Here is an 18989-nt window from a genome sequence, read left to right on the forward strand (position 1 = left end):
TCTTCGTAAACTCTCTGCATGTACAAATTCTCAGCCTGAGTTTGTAAGTCTTTACAGAATCAGAATTGGTTGTCAAAATGACTAAGATATGTGAATTTAGAAATTGTTAGTAAAGTAGAAATTATTACTGATTTACAAATTGCTTATGATGAGCTAATAACAATGCTGGTGCTGTCCAAACATGGATGGTACCAACATATATTGAATCTTTATTGGCAGCCATTAAGTTCTTTATTTCCTTTTCCATGCATATTTTTGGTTGCTTCTTGCAGTAGCAAGGAGAGGTTTGTCCTCCATGATCAAGGAGTGGAAGTCTGCACACCCCTCATCAAAACAGGGGCTCACAAGGAGCTCACTTTTGATAAGCTCTATTGAACACCTGTTTCAGCTGTCACTCTATTTGTTTTGCGATGGACACCATAGTTGACTTGGGTGTTGTTGCCACTAAAAGCTGAAACTGAGTTCAGAGATAATCCAAACCTCTCCAGTGAGCTGGTGATGCATTTCACAATGCCATCTGCAGATTCATCTAGATTTTCCACAAAATCAATCATTTTATTTGCTACACCATCCTAAGGAGTGAAGAACTGGACTGCAATAGGAAACTTTTCCTGTTCCCTTGGTTTGTGGCATCTGTTTGTATGGAAAAGGAAAGTGGCTTCTCATTCCCATTGGTGGATGATAAGGTCTGGATGACGTCAGCTACTGCTTTTGGGGCAAGCACATCCTTCACAAGTGACTTTGATTTTAAGAACATAAGAACATAAGAAAGTTTACAAACGAGAGGAGGCCATTCAGCCCATCTTGCTCGTTTGGTTGTTAGTAGCTTATTGATCCCAGAATCTCATCAAGCAGCTTCTTGAAGGATCCCAGGGTGTCAGCTTCAACAACATTACTGGGGAGTTGGTTCCAGACCCTCACAATTCTCTGTGTAAAAAAGTGCCTCCTATTTTCTGTTCTGAATGCCCCTTTATCTAATCTCCATTTATGACCCCTGGTCCTTTTTTCTTTTTTCAAGTCAAAGAAGTCCCCCGGGTTGACATTGTCAATACCTTTTAGGATTTTGAATGTTTGAATCAGATCGCCGCGTAGTCTTCTTTGTTCAAGACTGAATAGATTCAATTCTTTTAGCCTGTCTGCATACGACATGCCTTTTAAACCCGGGATAATTCTGGTTGCTCTTCTTTGCACTCTTTCTAGAGCAGCAATATCCTTTTTGTAACGAGGTGACCAGAACTGAACACAATATTCTAGGTGAGGTCTTACTAATGCATTGTAGAGTTTTAACATTACTTCCCTTGATTTAAATTCAACACTTCTCACAATATATCCAAGCATCTTGTTAGCCTTTTTTATAGCTTCCCCACATTGTCTAGATGAAGACATTTCTGAGTCAACATAAACTCCTAGGTCTTTTTCATAGTTCCCTTCTTCAATTTCACTATCTCCCATATGATATTCATAATGAACATTTTTATTTCCTGCATGCAATACTTTACACTTTTCTCTATTAAATTTCATTTGCCATGTGTCTGCCCAATTTTGAATGCGGTCTAGATCATTTTGAATGACCTTTGCTGCTTCAACAGTGTCTGCCACTCCTCCTATTTTTGTGTCGTCTGCAAATTTAACGAGTTTGCTTACTATACCAGAGTCTAAATCATTAATGTAGATTAGGAATAGCAGAGGACCTAATACTGATCCCTGTGGTACACCACTGGTTACCTCACTCCATTTCGAGGTTTCTCCTCTAATCAGTACTTTCTGTTTTCTACATGTTAACCACTCCTTAATCCATATTTTTTTCTCTTCATCTATGTTTTTGCCATTTGTGTCTCTTAGACATTTAACCTCCTCTTTGAATGTTCTCTTGCTGTTATAATATTGGAAAAACATTTTGGAATTGGTTTTAGCCCCCTTAGCAATATTGATTTCTATTTCTATCTCTCTCTTGGCATTTTGTTCTCCCACAGGCAAGTCTTTTACAGATGTATGAATCACGAAATGTTTTCTGTGCCAGTTTCAAAGCACAGTCTGTACTGTTGTAGCTCAAGTTGTGCTTCACTGTGTGGTATACATTAGCCAACTCAGCCGCTGTGACCTATAAATAAAGTAGCTTATGTTATTAAAAACCTCTTACACTAAATACTTAACTTAATAGAAATAACATGAAATAGGCTAATAAGCAACTCATTCTGTATTAAAATATGTATCTGACAATTATTTTATCTTAAGTTTTAAAATATGTGAGTATATAAATATTATTTCAATACATTTGAAATATTATATATATATATATATATATATATATATATATATATATATATTGTAAAAGACCTCACCCACTCGGGTTCGTTGCCCCTTTAAAAAACCACGACCCAGGACACTGAAATGGACTTTTAAGCGCTGGTGCGCTATTTTTAATAAGCACAAACAAAACAAAACACACAAAATAAACACCTAGCTCTGTACGAGCACTAACTAACACACAGGAACACCCTGACTAACACGGGACAGCTACGCTGTTTCCCCGTCCTTACAAAACACACTGGTTTGATACAGCACTTACTCTTTACCTCACGACTGCCAGGAAGCAGAACACACCTTTCTGCCTCCTTCTCCTCAGCAGCCTCGAGCAGCCTGCCTGCTCTCCTTTTAAACCCTGCACCTGGGTCTAATTCCCCAATAACGCCCAGGTGCGGATGATCATTAATAATAAAACAATTAAACTATTAAATTAAACAATAAACCAAAAAGTGCATTCTCACATGTTTCTCTTGCAGGGAGGTTTTAACCCCCTCCCTGCTGTCTCTCACAACCCGCTATCTTACACATCCCCCCCCTTGTCTTTACAAGACACAGGCCACGAGACGGCCACCTCCTCCCCTAAAACACAACCACCCACCCTCGAGTCCACAAATGTCAATTTTCGCCCTCTTCCACGGGCGAACTCGAGGGTGGATCAGTCCACGTCCCGGCTCAGCCAGGTAGGGACCGTGCACCGGCAACGAGGGACCCCAACGGTTTGACAGGGGCGACCAGAACGACAACCGGGGCACTGGAGGCTGCAGCAGCGGGCAGAGGTCTGCAGCTGGGACCCAGTGCAGCGACGTCCGGTCAGCAAGGGGGAGCGAAGCAGTGACCAGGGGGAGCGTAAGCGACGTCTGGGAGCAGCGCAGCGACGTCTTAGTGTCCGGGAGGAGCGGAGCAGGGGACCAGGTGGAGAACTGTGCCCGATTCTGCCGACTCCTGGGCTCCAGGTCTAGTGATGGGAGGTCCAGGCTAACCAACAGGGTGTCCAGGAGCAAGGGGTGAGGGACCGGACGCAGCGACGCCGGACTGGACCGTAGGGGTGGTGGTCGGGGCTGTGGTGGAGGTATGCTTTTCACCTCCTCCCTGGGCTCCGGAAGCAGCGGCTCCTCCCCTCTGGGCTCTGGCAGCGGCAGCTCCTCCCCTCTGGGCTCTGGCAGCGGCGGCTCCTCCCCTCTGGGCTCTGGCAGCGGCAGCTCCTCCCCTCTGGGCTCTGGCAGCGGCGGCTCCTCCCCTCTGGGCTCTGGCAGCGGCAGCTCCTCCCCTCTGGGCTCTGGCAGCGGCGGCTCCTCCCCTCTGGGCTCTGGCAGCGGCAGCTCCTCCCCTCTGGGCTCTGGCAGCGGCGGCTCCTCCCCTCTGGGCTCTGGCAGCGGCGGCTCCTCCCCTCTGGGCTCTGGCAGCGGCGGCTCCTCCCCTCTGGGCTCTGGCAGCGGCGGCTCCTCCCCTCTGGGCTCTGGCAGCAGCGGCTCTTCCCCTCTGGGCTCTGGCAGCGGCGGCTCCTCCCCTCTGGGCTCTGGCAGCGGCGGCTCCTCCCCTCTGGGCTCTGGCAGCGGCAGCTCCTCCCCTCTGGGCTCTGGCAGCGGCGGCTCCTCCCCTCTGGGCTCTGGCAGCGGCAGCTCCTCCCCTCTGGGCTCTGGCAGCGGCGGCTCCTCCCCTCTGGGCTCTGGCAGCGGCAGCTCCTCCCCTCTGGGCTCTGGCAGCAGCGGCTCTTCCCCTTTGGGCTCCGGCAGCGGCGGCTCTTCTCCTCTGGGCTTGGGAGATTGCAGAGTTACCCATACCTGCTCCCACTTCTGGAGCAGCAGGTCTATCTCTGTGGGCTCCGGATCAGGTAGCCCCAACTCCTGTCTCCACTTCTTTATCTGCTCTTTCTGAGCAGCGGTGTTCCGCTTGACCATTTCAATCAACTCCTTTAAATCCAATATCTTTTGGGTCGTAGGGGCGCCCACACACGCTGCCACCAAATGTAAAAGACCTCACCCACTCGGGTTCGTTGCCCCTTTAAAAAACCACGACCCAGGACACTGAAATGGACTTTTAAGCGCTGGTGCGCTATTTTTAATAAGCACAAACAAAACAAAACACACAAAATAAACACCTAGCTCTGTACGAGCACTAACTAACACACAGGAACACCCTGACTAACACGGGACAGCTACGCTGTTTCCCCGTCCTTACAAAACACACTGGTTTGATACAGCACTTACTCTTTACCTCACGACTGCCAGGAAGCAGAACACACCTTTCTGCCTCCTTCTCCTCAGCAGCCTCGAGCAGACTGCCTGCTCTCCTTTTAAACCCTGCACCTGGGTCTAATTCCCCAATAACGCCCAGGTGCGGATGATCATTAATAATAAAACAATTAAACTATTAAATTAAACAATAAACCAAAAAGTGCATTCTCACATGTTTCTCTTGCAGGGAGGTTTTAACCCCCTCCCTGCTGTCTCTCACAACCCGCTATCTTACAATATATATATATATATATATATATATATATATATATATATATATATATATATATATATATAAGAAAAAAGAAAAAAGAGAAAAGGATATTTCAGGTACTTAAAAAGGTAGAATTATTGATTACAAATGGTACTTAAAAAGGTAGAATAATTGATTACAAATTTGTAATCAATTATTCTACCTTTTTAAGTACCTGAAATATCCTTTTCTCTTTTTTCTTATTGATCATTTTGGTACACAGCAGTTTTCCTTTTTCCAAACTTATATATATAGATAGAATCTCAATAATAATGAATACGGAATAAAACTTCACTCTAGCTACATTAAGTAATACTAGCTAGTTATTTCAATATTTAAATACAAATTGTGTAATGCAAATAACAGCAACACGTTCAATACATACTATTAAAATGCAAATCTATAAATAGGCTACATCTTAGATTATAAGAGCCCAGAAAATGATCGATACATTAAAACGCTATTTACATACCACACATCAAGAAAATACACTTAGAATGATGAACGGATTATGAGTGCGCGCACGTAAAGTATAAAGTCCATTTAAAACGTTAAGAGTAAAAATGGTGGTACGCTTTGAGTTGTGAGAGCGACCCAGAAAATGTATTTCGTAAAAGACCAAAAGTCAAAACTACACAAGAACAACACTGTCCAATGTGTAATTAATTAAAATAATTACACTTAAAGTCCACAAGAAAGCAAAAAAAGAGACCGTCTAACGTTAGCTAATATAATTGTAATCACTCTAGCTAGAGGAATAAATTATGCAAGAAATACAGTAGCTTGCCTACCTTATCAGCTTCAGGTGATCTCTCTGGAACAAAGAACAATTGAATAGCCTGATTGGTTCTCCTTGTTAGTTATGAGCATGGCCTTCTCCCGCTTCATGCTGTCTAAGGTCACAAACTCCGCCGTGAGAGATCGAAAATTATTTTCTGCACACAGTGCAGTGGGATTTGAAAATATTGTCATGAACTTTGTTCACCCATGTGAAATCATCCCATTCGTCTCTGTTTTTGCATCGTTTTTTTGAGGCGTTACCGAATTTGCTATTGTGTCTGTTAGTGTATCACTGGACATAAAGATTTACACAATGTTTATTTTTGGAGAGGTTTGGGGACCCTTGGGCTTAGCTTTGTAAAAACTCCTGTAGAATTTGATCCCTTTGTTCAAACAGTTCCAATTTTTACCCAGTATAGTAGATATGTTGGTGAAGCACTGGAAAAAAATCTGGCTCTTTTCATATGCTACAAGTTGAAAAAATGACTATAGAACATAAAAAAATGAAAAGCGTTTGTTGTTTTTTTATGTATTTTTTTCTGGATATCTCCTTCCAGTGTGGTACTGAGTAAGACTTTGATCACACCTGAGGTTTTAGTCCTGATGCCCAAGGGGTTACCTTGAATTCAAGCCCTGAACCATGCCTGTGCTGTCTATACTTTGGAAGATATTGTGATTTATTTAAGGGCACAGCCCCCAGGCGGAAATTGCCTGTGAGGGGCAGGGGTTTTGACAGGTTATAAATGTCACAGAAATTTCCTTTTTTCATTTAAGAAATATTGCAAGACTGAGAGGTATTCTTTCCAGGCAATGATTCAGAGAGATTCATGTTTTTATATCCTCTAGGACTGACTATTGCAATGGTCTTTTCATTGGGACTAACCACAACATTATTTCTCGCCTTCAACTTGTACAAAATGCTGCAGCTAGAACTCTTACTCGGGTCAAGAGGCGAGAGTATATCACCCCGGTGCTGGCATCTTTGCATTGGCTACCGGTTAGTTTTAGAATAGATTTGAAGGTGTTGCTGCTAACTTATAAGGCTTTAAATGGTCTCGCACCTCCATACCTTAAAGATCTTTTGGAACCCTATGTCCCAAATCGCCCGCTCCAATCACTGGATCCTGGTCTACTGTCTTTACCTATTATTCAGAAAAAACTTCAGGTGGTAGATCTTTTAGTTATATGGCACCTAAATTATGGAACAATTTGCCATCACAATTAGAGAAGCACCTTCAGTCAATGTCTTCAAGTCTAGACTAAAAATCAATTCTATAGCCTGGCATTTTCATCCAGATGAGCTGATATTCTCTTGTCCCCATATTGTTCCTACAGTTTTATTATTATTATTATTATTATTAATAATTAATTAATTAATTAATTAATTAATTAATTAATTAATTAATTAATTAATTAATTAATTAATATTTTTGGGGCGGCACGGTGGTATAGTGGTTCGCGCTGCTGCCTCACAGCGCCAGGGTCCTAGGTTCGAATCCGGCCTAGGTTACTGTCTGTGTGGAGTTTGCATGTTCCCCCCGTGTTCGTGTGGGTTTTCTCCGGGTACTCCGGTTTTCTCCCACATTCCAAATACATGCTGTCCAGATTGATTGGTCACTCTAAATTGCCCTCTGTGAGTGTGTGTGTGTTGCCCTGCGATGGACTGGCGTCCCGTCCAGGGTGTAGTCTCACCTTGCGCCCTGTGTATGCTGGGTTAGGCTCTGTCTCACCGCGACCCTGTAAAGGAGTAAGCGGTTAATGATAATGGATGGATTATTATTTTTTTCATCTAGATTAAAATCATCTAGATTAATACAGTTTATATATTCTGTTTTGTTTTTATTCTGTCCTTTGTTAAATGCTTACTGTAGTTCAGTAATATGTATTGTTTTTGCCTTTGTAAAGCTCTTTGTGGCGACCTGTTGCAAAAGGCACTATATAAAAATAAAATTGATTGATTGATTGATTGGTCTCCTCCACCAGCTCCGGCTCCTTCCCCGCCAGTGAAGTGACATTCCACGTCCTGATAGCCAGTTTCCATTGCCAAGGTCCAGTCCGTCTTGATCCGTCTTTCCCGCTGCCATACTGGCATCGCATCAGACCCTCGCCCTTCGCCTTGGAGGTGATGAACCCACAAGGCGGCTCTACGTCGCCATTTCGGGCTGAGCCCGACTGGGTTACGTGGGTGGCCCGGCCACCAGGAGCTCGCCGGCGAACACCACCCCCAGGCCTGGCTACAGGGGTGGGTCCCAATATCCCTGTTCCAGGCGAAGTTCTCAGAGTATTATAGTGAACTGTCATGAGGGTCTTGGGGTGGATCGTTTTTAGTCTGGAACCTCACCTAAGACCTCAGATGACATAGCTCTCAGTATCACTGGTACACGCAAGCCCCCCCATCATGACAAGGTCATGATCCTCGGAGGGGTAAAAAAAATGTAAAACATTAAATGTTAGCTTGCGAGGTTCGGGGGGCGTGGAGCTGGGGGGGCCGCTAATCTCTAATCTTTCAATTTTCTAATCTCCCATTAATTAGTATCTATTTACTATTTAAGACCTGATCACCTGCACCTTTTCTGTCTAGTGTTTCGTTTTTGTAGCAAACGCTCAGACGCCGTCTTTTCGTGCTTCACCGTTAATATCTAAACTTCGTTACCTCGCTCACGCAGGTCGTTTCTCTGCACATCGCTGCCAAGATATTATCAATCATTTTCTTACCTGCTCAGGTGATCTTTCTTTTCATTCAGCTTCTCTTTTCGGCTCCAAGAGCTCCAACGTTACTCTTTCCTGTTCCATCCACTCTCCACCTCGGCATCATAGCCGTCCAAAGCGCAGCTTCATTACTCAACTTGTCTGCAACTCTATCAGAAAGTCTGGTCCTCCGTTAAACTTTCAAGCTCCTTCGACATGACATCGACATTCCCGTTGTCTGCGATTGCCTTAACTTAGCTCTATTTAATTCTACCACGAAGTTTTGTCGGTGGAATCTTTCTTTACTCCTCGCCTGCAATCAGACGCCCCTCCCCCGCTCCCACAGAGCCAGCACAATTACCGTTTCATCAGAAGATCCTGCCCTGGACCTCCATCAGCTACGTTCAACCTTTTAAAGACGTATCCAGCCCATTCTAAATTTTTAACCAGTGACGGCTCGTGACTCGACTGGTCACAACATTCTCCAACGACACTATTGTACTGTAACTTTTCCACCGGCGCCTCACAGACTATGGTTACCACGGCAACTCCCTTATTGAGTGACTGCGGGGAGTGGTAAGTTGTCATGGTGACCAGGCGGCTTCATCAGGCTCTGCGTGCTCTGCGCCTCAGCACTGCAATCTTCCGGCTTCCTGTTGCTGCGCTTTCACAACTGGCGGAGACGAATTCAACGCGCCGAACCATGACATCTAAATATTGTGTTAACTTATTTATATTCATGACTATCTGTCCTAAACATGTCTAGAATATTTATTATTCAAATCTAAAGGAATAAGCAAATGTTGTTCTACATAGACAAGGATTTTAATCATAATAACTTCATAGATTCTACCCTGATTCACTCAAGTCAATGATGTAATTCCAATCATAACCTCTGGATGGCAGTATAATACCACAAGCTCTCTCTATATATTAAACCAGTTTGGTTTCGCTGCGAAGCTCGGACACTACAGCTTTTCTATCTATTCCCGCAGTTCTCACTCGGATGGATTCTCGGGAGTTCCCCTCCTGCCTCATCTTCTGTCTATCTATATCAAATGACATTCTTCAATTTCAGCTCTTGCCCCCCCCCCCCCCCCGCCCCCCGCCCCTGGGATGTCGACAGCGTCGGCCCCAGTCGGTGACCTCTTTTCTATCCTGTTTCCGGTTGCCGGGTCCTCCGCCCCTGGGATGTCGACAGCGTCGGCCCCAGTCGGTGACCTCTTTTCTATCCTGTTTCCAGTTGCCGGGTCCTCCGCCCCTGGGATGTCGACAGCGTCGGCCCCAGTCGGTGACCACATTCTGTCCTACTAACTGCTCCTTGCTGCTTCTTCTGCCTTATCCTTCCCCCCCAGCTCACGCCCAGTGAAATGTTAGCTAGCGAGGTTCGGGGGGCGTGGAGCTGGGGGGGCCGCTAATCTCTAATCTTTCAATTTTGTAATCTCCCGTTAATTAGTATCTATTTACTATTTAAGACCTGATCACCTGCACCTTTTCTGTCTAGTGTTTCGTTTTCCACCTCCTCCCCTCCTCCACCTTCTACATGCCTTCGCATCGGTCATCTCTGGGGGGCAAGTGAGGCTCACTTCCCCGACCTCAGTGCTAGGCAGCCGCCTCCCTTACCTTCAGGGGTTCTCACCGCGTGAGTCAGAGCGGACCCCCGGCCAAACTCTGTCCTGTCGCAGCTCCTGCGCTCATCTCACTCGAGGCTCTCTTCTATTCTGCCTCTCTTCAGGACGTGGTCACTCGTGCTGAGTCCTATACTAACCTCAATGCTTTGTCCTTACCTTCAGGTCCCAGGCAGCGTGATGTCTCGGCCAATCAGGGGTTTTACGAGCGCCCCTTACAGAAGCCTCAGATGCTGGGTACCTCTCTCATCTCCTCCCGAGGGGCGGCTTTCCAAGTCATAACCCTCATATGTGTTTTCGGTTGCCGGGTCCTCCGCCCCGGGATGTCGAAAGCGTCGGCCCCAGTCGGTGACCTCTTTTCTATCCTGTTTCCGGTTGCCGGGTCCTCCGCCCCTGGGATGTCGACAGCGTCGGCCCCAGTCGGTGACCTCTTTTCTATCCTGTTTCCGGTTGCCGGGTCCTCCGCCCCTGGGATGTCGACAGCGTCGGCCCCAGTCGGTGACCACATTCTGTCCAACTAACTGCTCCTTGCTGCTTCTTCTGCCTTATCCTTCCCCCCCAGCTCACGCCCAGTGAAATAATCTGAAAATAACTTTTGCTATTTTATTTCCTGTCAGCGTTCGAGAGACATTTAGAATCAGATAATAAAAGTTTATTTGCTTTTACTATCAGTTATAACCCACTCAAAAACAGGATTACCATTATGCAAGTCTTTTAATAAACAAACTTTACCTGCTTCTTAAACTTGTTTACAGCCTCGTTCTTCTAGTGCACAGGTTTAAAGAAATTGAAAGTAAAAAGAATCCGTTACCTGGGTGATGATGCATGCTAGAGCGGGGGGGGAGATTTTAATGTAAGAAGCGTTGCACACAGACTGTCTTGGAAATATTTGTGTGGAATTGTATTATTATGGGTATAGTACTGTGACAGCATGCATGATGTGGTGCAAAAGACTGCAAATGTCCAAATGTATTCTCCCAAAACAAGTAATAATCCACAAAAGAACAGAAATATCCACAAAAATAATCCAAACAGGAAAATAATACACCCTGATACCAGTGATGGTAATCAGGGCAAAACAAAACAAGATCCATGTTCCAAAAATAACAAACAAAAATACACTCCTTAACCACAATCCTCCGTGCACGAAACTGTGCTCCTTCCAAAGGGGACTGTGGTGCGTGCGCTGCGCTGTGCTGTGTTGTGCTGTGCGATGAGGGGAGTGCTCTGGGGTTAGTGCTGCCTTGGTAATGACAGCCTCCCGTCCTCCTGCTCCTCCACGAAAACACACAAACACGTAACAAAACAAACAAACATACACCAGCTCCGGCCGGTCAATTATTGTCTCAGCGCAAGGGGAGATATTGACGTAGCTGCTTCCCCTTTGTACCCAGAAAACTCCTTGCAATCAACGCGTCGCCTGGTTTCTCCAATAGGGGGCTGCCCCGCAGCTGACTGCAATGGAATCGTCCTGAGTACCTGCAGCTACGCGCCCCTCCTAATATGGTTACCTTCCGGTTTCCACCTACCACCGAGGCAGATCTAGGAGGCAGCTTACCTTCCCCCTTACACAGCGCCCTTTCTAATCGGGAGGGAGATTTACAGCATCAATCCTTTCTCTCTCTATCACAAGTACTTACACGATAAATTATGTATTTATTTATTTATTAATTGTTTCATCAAGATGAATTTTGTTATGTAGGTTATATACGAGAGTGACAGATGTGCACGCGGAGGAGTGAGCATGCTCCCAGATGAGAGAACAAACGGAAGCATGCTCATGACTGTATTTACTTACTTATTTATTTTTTTCCAAACACGACTTACATTTAGTTACTATTTGGTTATTTTCACATACAAACTGGGGAATCCATTTATGCAGTTGGGTTTTACAGGTGTAATCTAGAACAGGCAACCCTAACCGTATTAAAATATTATTGATAACACGTATACTTGCACCAATATAGGATAGTGCTAATGGTACTACTGTAGTAGTATACTGAAACCAGACTATTTTGAAAACAAGTTGTGGCAAAGTGGTAATTAGTAGCAGGTGTATAGCAGGTGCAGTGCGGATGCAGTAATTCCAATAACAAACAGACAACAAAGTACGGGTTAAATTAGGGTTTTAATGATTAGAAATCCAATTGTCTGATGACCAGCCAAACAATAATGAGCAGCAATGTATAATAATAAAAAAGTAATAAAAAAGGTTGCAGTCCCGCAAACAATAAACACACAATTAGACACACATGATCACAGGTCCAAAGTGAGTGCTCTCAGTGCTTGTGGTGAAGTACAATATATTACGTGCTATTGGTAAAAACAAGTGCTGTGGTGAACCGGCTTTGTTCTGGACCCTGGTGACAGCTCCAGATTTGTGTTTAGCCATGGGTTGTACATGAACTACTACCCGAAGTACCTGGTGTTTTGAAACCCCTTCATAGGCTCACCTTAGTGACGTTTTAGTTGTGCATCCCATGGGCAGAGTTGCAGACAGATAGAAGCGTTGAGACTTTCAATTGGCTTTGGAAATGGATATAAGAAAATGGCTTAAAACAAAGAAAGAAACAGTGTCTGGTAGCAGTAGTTTTGCTCCATTAACAGCAGTCACAAGAAGACCCAGACGGGCCCACAGTAACCGATGAAGAGTGGCGGATGGCTGAGCAGCAAAGCCCCATCAGTTAAACCACCTGATGATTAGGCGTGGACAATCAAGTATAGGTAATCCTTTCGAAGTGTCCCTATTGTGATTTCGGAGGCAAAAAAACATCATCTGTGAGTTCATTGTACAAAAGTAGAGAGTGGCTTGAATCGATTGGTTTATAAGAGCGTATGATTTTTATGTTCAGTTTTGAATAGGCAGTAGAAAGTCAGGGGTGAAAGAAACAAAGTAGAAATAGTAATAAAGTATTTGTTTTCAGGATCTGTACTTTACTTAAGTACTTTATTTTTGGGATACTTGTACTTTTACTCAAGTACGATTATTTGGAAAATATTATACTTTTTACTCCACTACAATTCCCAGAAGCATCTTTCGCTGCCCAGGATTCTGATTAGGGAAAGCAGAGCCGCATAACATCTCATCCTGGAATTGTTTCATGAATTGTGTTTTATTTATGGATGAAGCTTTATCATCACAACTGTGTGAACTGTGTTAATTTTGGCACAAATATTGGAATTATTGGTTAGTAGCCAATTTAAATTTTATTTGGATGCACACAAAATTCTAAATAGTATGCAGTCATATACTTTGAAAATAATGCATATGTGACAGGATGACAGAGGTTGAGACTCAGAGACAGTGTGAAAAGTTCAAAAATAAAGATTTTAATTCACCAAAAATACAAAATAAACCGGCACGAGGGCCAAACAAAAGGTTTCTAAAACACAAACAACACAAAACAAAACTTACAACAAAAATACAGCTTCCAGGCTGGGCATTGCCTTCACTGACGCAATCAACCTGGGCAGGGAGGAGAATTTAACTCCATCCCTGCCAGTATATCCAAGGGCAGAGCCCTACTCTACCACCCCCACCCCATGTACAAAGTACGGAGGCCCCCCCTTTGAACCCAACCCCTACCCCCAATAGTCCCCTTATGTCCCTTGGGTGGGCTATTTCAGCGGGCAGTGGTGGGCGGGGTTGATGTCGGATCCCCCAAGCTTCCTTCAATAGCGGGGGCCCCGGACCTTCCAAGCACACGAACGCTGGTAGGGAAACTGGACCCTCCAGAGGGAGCAGCGATGGTGGCACCTCTAGTGGCGGAGGCGGGAACGGCGGCCCGTCTCCCTCTGGTGGTGGAGGCGGGAACGGCGGCCCGTCTCCCTCTGGTGGCGGAGGCGGGAACGGCGGCTCGTCTCCCTCTGGTGGCGGAGGTGGAAACGGCGGCCCGTCTCCCTCTGGTGGCGGAGGCGGGAATGGCGGCCCGTCTCCCTCTGGTGTCGGAGGCGGGAACGGCGGTTCATCTCCCTCTGGTGGCGGAGGCGGGAATGACGGCCTGTCTTCTTCTGGTGCCGGAGGCGGGAACGGCGGCCCGTCTCCCTCTGGTGGACGAGGTTGGAATGGTGACCACTCGCGAACAGCAGGCGGAGATGGTGGCCACTCCGGCAACGGCAGTTCCAGCTCCTCCAGTGGCAACGGTTCCAGACACTCCGGCATTGGCGGTGGTGGCTGTGGCCATTCTAGCGGCCTCTGAAGTCGGGCTGACGCCTCTTGCCGTTGCAGTCGGGTGCGCCTCCCCTGATTTCCTCTCAGCAGCATGTGCAAGGGCTGCTGAGGGGCTTCAGCTTTCTCCCCTTCTGGTTCCCGGGACGGCAGCTCCACCCCCTCTGGCTCTCGGGATGGCAGCTCCACCCCCTCTGGCTCTCGGGACAGCAGCTCCACCCCCTCTGGCTCTCGGGACAGCAGCAGCAGGGGAACCAGCAGGCATGCTCCCTCTGCTGGTGGCGGCGATGGAGGCAAAACCAGCATGTACTCTCCCTCTGCTGGTGGAGGTGGGAGCGACACACAATCCTCGCACAGCGGTGGAGACAGAACCAGCAGGATCTCTCTTTCTGCTGGCGGATACCTGGACTGTGGACGTTTGGCCTTTCCCCTCTTGGGCTCTGGACACACCGACTCCCCCCTCTTAGGCTCTGGACGCACTGACTCCCCCCTCTTGGGCTCTGGACGCACCGACTTCCCCCTCTTGGGCTCTGGACATTCGGGCTTCTCCCACTCAGGCGCAGACGTTCGGGCTCCTCCCACTCAGGCGCAGGACGTTCCGGCTCCTCCCACTCAGGCGCAGGATGTTCGGGCTCCTCCCACTACAGGTCTGTGTCCTGTAACACCTCCGGGCAGTGGTGCTCCTCATGCCCGTACTGCATGCAGTGGGTGCACCACTCCTCTTCCTCCCATGTCTTCCTTCCTCTCTGCCCCCTTCTCCTCCCCTCTGTTTGGGTGGGGCAGATGGCCACTGTGTGCCCATATGCCCCACAGCCGGGGCACAACTCTGCCGCGAACCTTTTTGAAAACAACTCCCAGTCATCATCTGCCTCCTCCTGGGCCAGGGCATAGGAGCATCCTGCCCAGTTGTGGCCGTAGACCTCGCAGCTCCCACACCAGTCCGCTGGTGGCACCTCTGGGCAGGATCTCCAGCGGTGGTCCTCCTTCCCACACCAAGAACACCAGGGGAAGAGGCTGGCTGGGTCCTCCAGCTGGGGTGGCAGCAGCTTTTGATGCTGCTGTCGCTGCTGCTGCTGCCTGCTTCTTCTGCCTATTTTTTTTCCAAAAAAAACCTCACAAAACTCAAAAAACAAAAGAAAATACTGCCCTGAGCCTCCAGGTGGAGCTATCCCGTTTTTGACACCAAATGTGACAGGATGACAGAGGTTCAGACTCAGAGAGTGTGAAAAGTTCAAAAATAAAGATTTTAATAAGAGACTAACATTGTTCTAAATTCAAAATCGCTCTGTTTGAGTTTGTGTGCGTGTGTGCGTGTGGTGACCTATTCTTAATTTTGCAATATAAAGGGTACAGCATGTATTGTTTCTTGTATATTTTAATGCCACTATCATTTAATGTGCAGTTTTAAAGCAATAGAAAGTGATAGTGTAACGGTTGGCTATCAGGGGTGCTTGGCAAATACACAATTCACCATATTTAATTGTCACCAAACCGCTACTAGGACATAACATGTGCACGATTTATGAGTAACACCACTCGAATCCTCTGCCGAGGAATTATAAACAGGACAGCATAAGAGAAGAAGCTGGAACAGAACCCAGAGAGACAGTACTGGTTCTTGTATATTTTAATGCCACTATCATTTAATGTGCATTCGTAAAGCAATAGAAAGTGATAATAGTGTAACGATTGGCTATCTGGGGTGCCTGGCTTCGTTGCCACATATTCAGAATATGCGATTGTTGTTTTATCAGTTTGGTCTTAATAATTATAACTATCACTGTAGTTATGAAAAAAACATAGACGATATAACAGTAAAAAGAATAGTGCATTTTTTGGCTTCTGTTCAGCTACAACAGCGTTTTTGAAAAAAAAAAAATGTGATTACAGAACATTTGGGTACAGCCCGAGATGACTGTATTTTTTAATTCTTAGTGTGTGTATCAGTATTGCCTGCATGTCCACAAGGTTATAAGTAAACAAACAGCATTACGGCTGAGAAGCTGGTAAGCTCGAATTATACTAAAATGTCTGCTTTTTGGGGGGGATTCTCCATGAATAACTATGCGATTTTTACAGTTACGCTATTTTATAGAGCAAGCGATTGTGAAGCGTTCTGTCAATACATTTGATTACCAAAAATACATATTTCAATGTAAGATACGGCCCCAAAGTCGCCCCCCCCCCTTCTAACATGCATCTTTTAAATGGATTACACACGCGGTTTCGTTTCAACAGATTCAGGATTTGTGACTGTGTTTGACCACAGTTCAGTCGTAAAAATAATTATATAATAATTTTTAAGCAAACTATATTCATGTGACTTGTAAAGCTGATGTTTTATGCATTTCATCGTTTCGATTGTGTTGGTTTATAAAGCAAAGTGCAGTTTTTTTTTTCGCGTGGATGCAGTTGCAATAGTTCTTAAAAAAATTTTTTCTTAGTTTACAGTATGTGTCTGCATACTGTACTATGTGTACGTCTAAATATAATCCTTTCCACTGTAATTAGTGTTTTTTTTAAGTTACATGTGTTAGTAAAACTGTTCTTGTAAACACCAGCGAAAAATGGCTGCTTTAGGATTTTTTTATGTATAACTTGCTGAGTTTTTCATGTTAACAGCTGCCCCTAGTGGTGAGAATGTGTCATTTCAGGGTAACATATGGGCAAACTGGTATGTCACCCATATTGATTGGCTCATGGCGGTCATGTTTGTTGATGTAGGAACTTTTCCTGACTACATTTTTTAGAGGACAGTAGAAAGATAACGTATAACCAAGATTCACAGCAATCGGGCAAAGGGCTCATGAGGTTGTTTAAGCGTTTTACGCAAAATCCAACATAGCTGCCACACCATGTGACCGATCAATTTTTCCTTAAGTAGAATCAATTTGGGCATGAGCACACTATGTACACATTTTTCACAGCTGTGCTATTTTACCATTCATGAGAACAAGACTTTTGAAAATTGCACAAAAAATGTCATTAAATCTAAGATGGCTATCACACCATGTGACCTAAGGCCGCCATATTGACCATGGCACAACATCCCATAGTCCTCTACATCTGTGTCAAATTTCGTGCATTTTGGTGCAGCATAGGCAGTTTTATAGCCAGTTGCGTATGTTGATGATGCAGCGTGGATGCCATGATTTTCACAGTAGCAACTTCCCTTGAATAAGCGTAACAGATGACCATACTGAGATGTTTTATTCCAATTTTTGTTTCAATCGGATAAGCGCTTTCAGAGAAGAAGATGTTTGAATTTTGATCATTTCATATTTATATGTCATTAATTGATGTGGTTGCCAAACCACATAACCAATCAGCTTCATATTAACAACAGTTAATCAAGGACTATCCCTCAACATGTATAGCAATTTTCAGAACTCAGCAGTAAGCGGTTTCCGATACATAGGTGTTTTAACAAATTCCGCAAAATCCAATATGGCTGCCAAACCATGTGACTTGCGCAATTTTGGACACCAGACCTGTTATCTGCACATAGCCACCTACCTACACACCCGATTTCATAAGCCTGCGATGAGGTCTCGGAAGAAAGAATAATAATAATAATAATAATAATAATAATAATAATAATAATAATAATAATAATAATAATAACAATCCTAACAGAAACAATAGGCATCCCCAGGCTATGGCTTGGAACCCTAATTAAAATATTCTACTTGCATGCAGCTGTTCGTACCCTGTTTTGTGAAGTGTTTGTTATAGGTAACTTTTTTTTTTAATTGGATTTGAGTGCATATTTGTACAGCCAGCTAAATATCTGTATTTGTTAGGCTACTTTTTTAAATGTGTTATTGGTAATCATGCTTTTGAGTTCATAAAGTTTATTCAAAGTGCTGTCAGAACAGGTACCATGTTTGTGTTGCTGGTGATCCGTTGAAATAAAGTTATTGAATGTCAGTCTGTATCCATTTGTTTTTCAACTTGTGAATAAAACCATAGAGTAGTTGCTATAGCCACTGATTAACACTATTTTCGATTGAATTTAAAAACGACAACTTTATTTGCTATTGTAAATTTAAATAGATAGAGTAAGGACAGCCAGGAAGTAGCCATTGACAGACTGTGTTCAGAGTGTGTGTACGATATAAGAGAGGTGCACTTCCATCAAGCAGGAAAAGGTAAATCATATCAGAAGTGATACATACTGGAGGTCTGCAGGACGTTTGTTTTGTTTGTTTTTTAGCTGGATTCCCATGGGTTTAAGGGCGGCTACTTTTTACTTCTGCTACTTGAGTACTTTTAAGATATGGTACTTTTGTACTTCTGCTTAAGTAGTTTTCTAGAAGGATACTTTGACTTTTACTTAATTACATTTTTTCCAAGTAACAGTACTTCTACTCAAGGAACACGTTTGAATACTTGTTCCACCCCTGTTGAAAGTAAGCATTATGTACATTCCTTACTTTACAGTAATTTGGTGTATGTGTGAACCTGTGTATTACACTCTCTGTAGAGGGCCTGCTCACTGCATTATTGTAAGCATTTCAAGTGCTGTAACTTACCTCAGACAGCTAATGCGGTAATTAAAAAAATAAAAACTTTCCCCTGAAAGAGCTCTGGTAATGCGTGCTGTGGGGTAGTTTATAATATTGTGATATCATATGATTTATTTATTTCCATTGTTTAATGTCATCATAGTGAGGTAAACTAGTAGATAATATGAGTTCATTGATTTTAGGACCCTCCTAAATAAGTGGATGCCCCCCTCCTCCAGCACGTTCATGCTGCCGCTGGGCCTGTGTATAATGGTACCTCTGTAATAGTGTACTGAAACCAGATTATTTTGATAATAAGTATACTTGCCATTTACTACCGTTTTCATTTTTTGTAAGTGTTGTTTGAACAGCTTATTTAATAGGCTATAGGTAGGGGTTCTGCTTTTAGGGTTTTACCCGATT

The sequence above is a fragment of the Acipenser ruthenus genome, chromosome 55, assembly GCF_902713425.1.
Source record: "Acipenser ruthenus chromosome 55, fAciRut3.2 maternal haplotype, whole genome shotgun sequence".
Lineage (NCBI taxonomy): Eukaryota > Metazoa > Chordata > Actinopteri > Acipenseriformes > Acipenseridae > Acipenser > Acipenser ruthenus.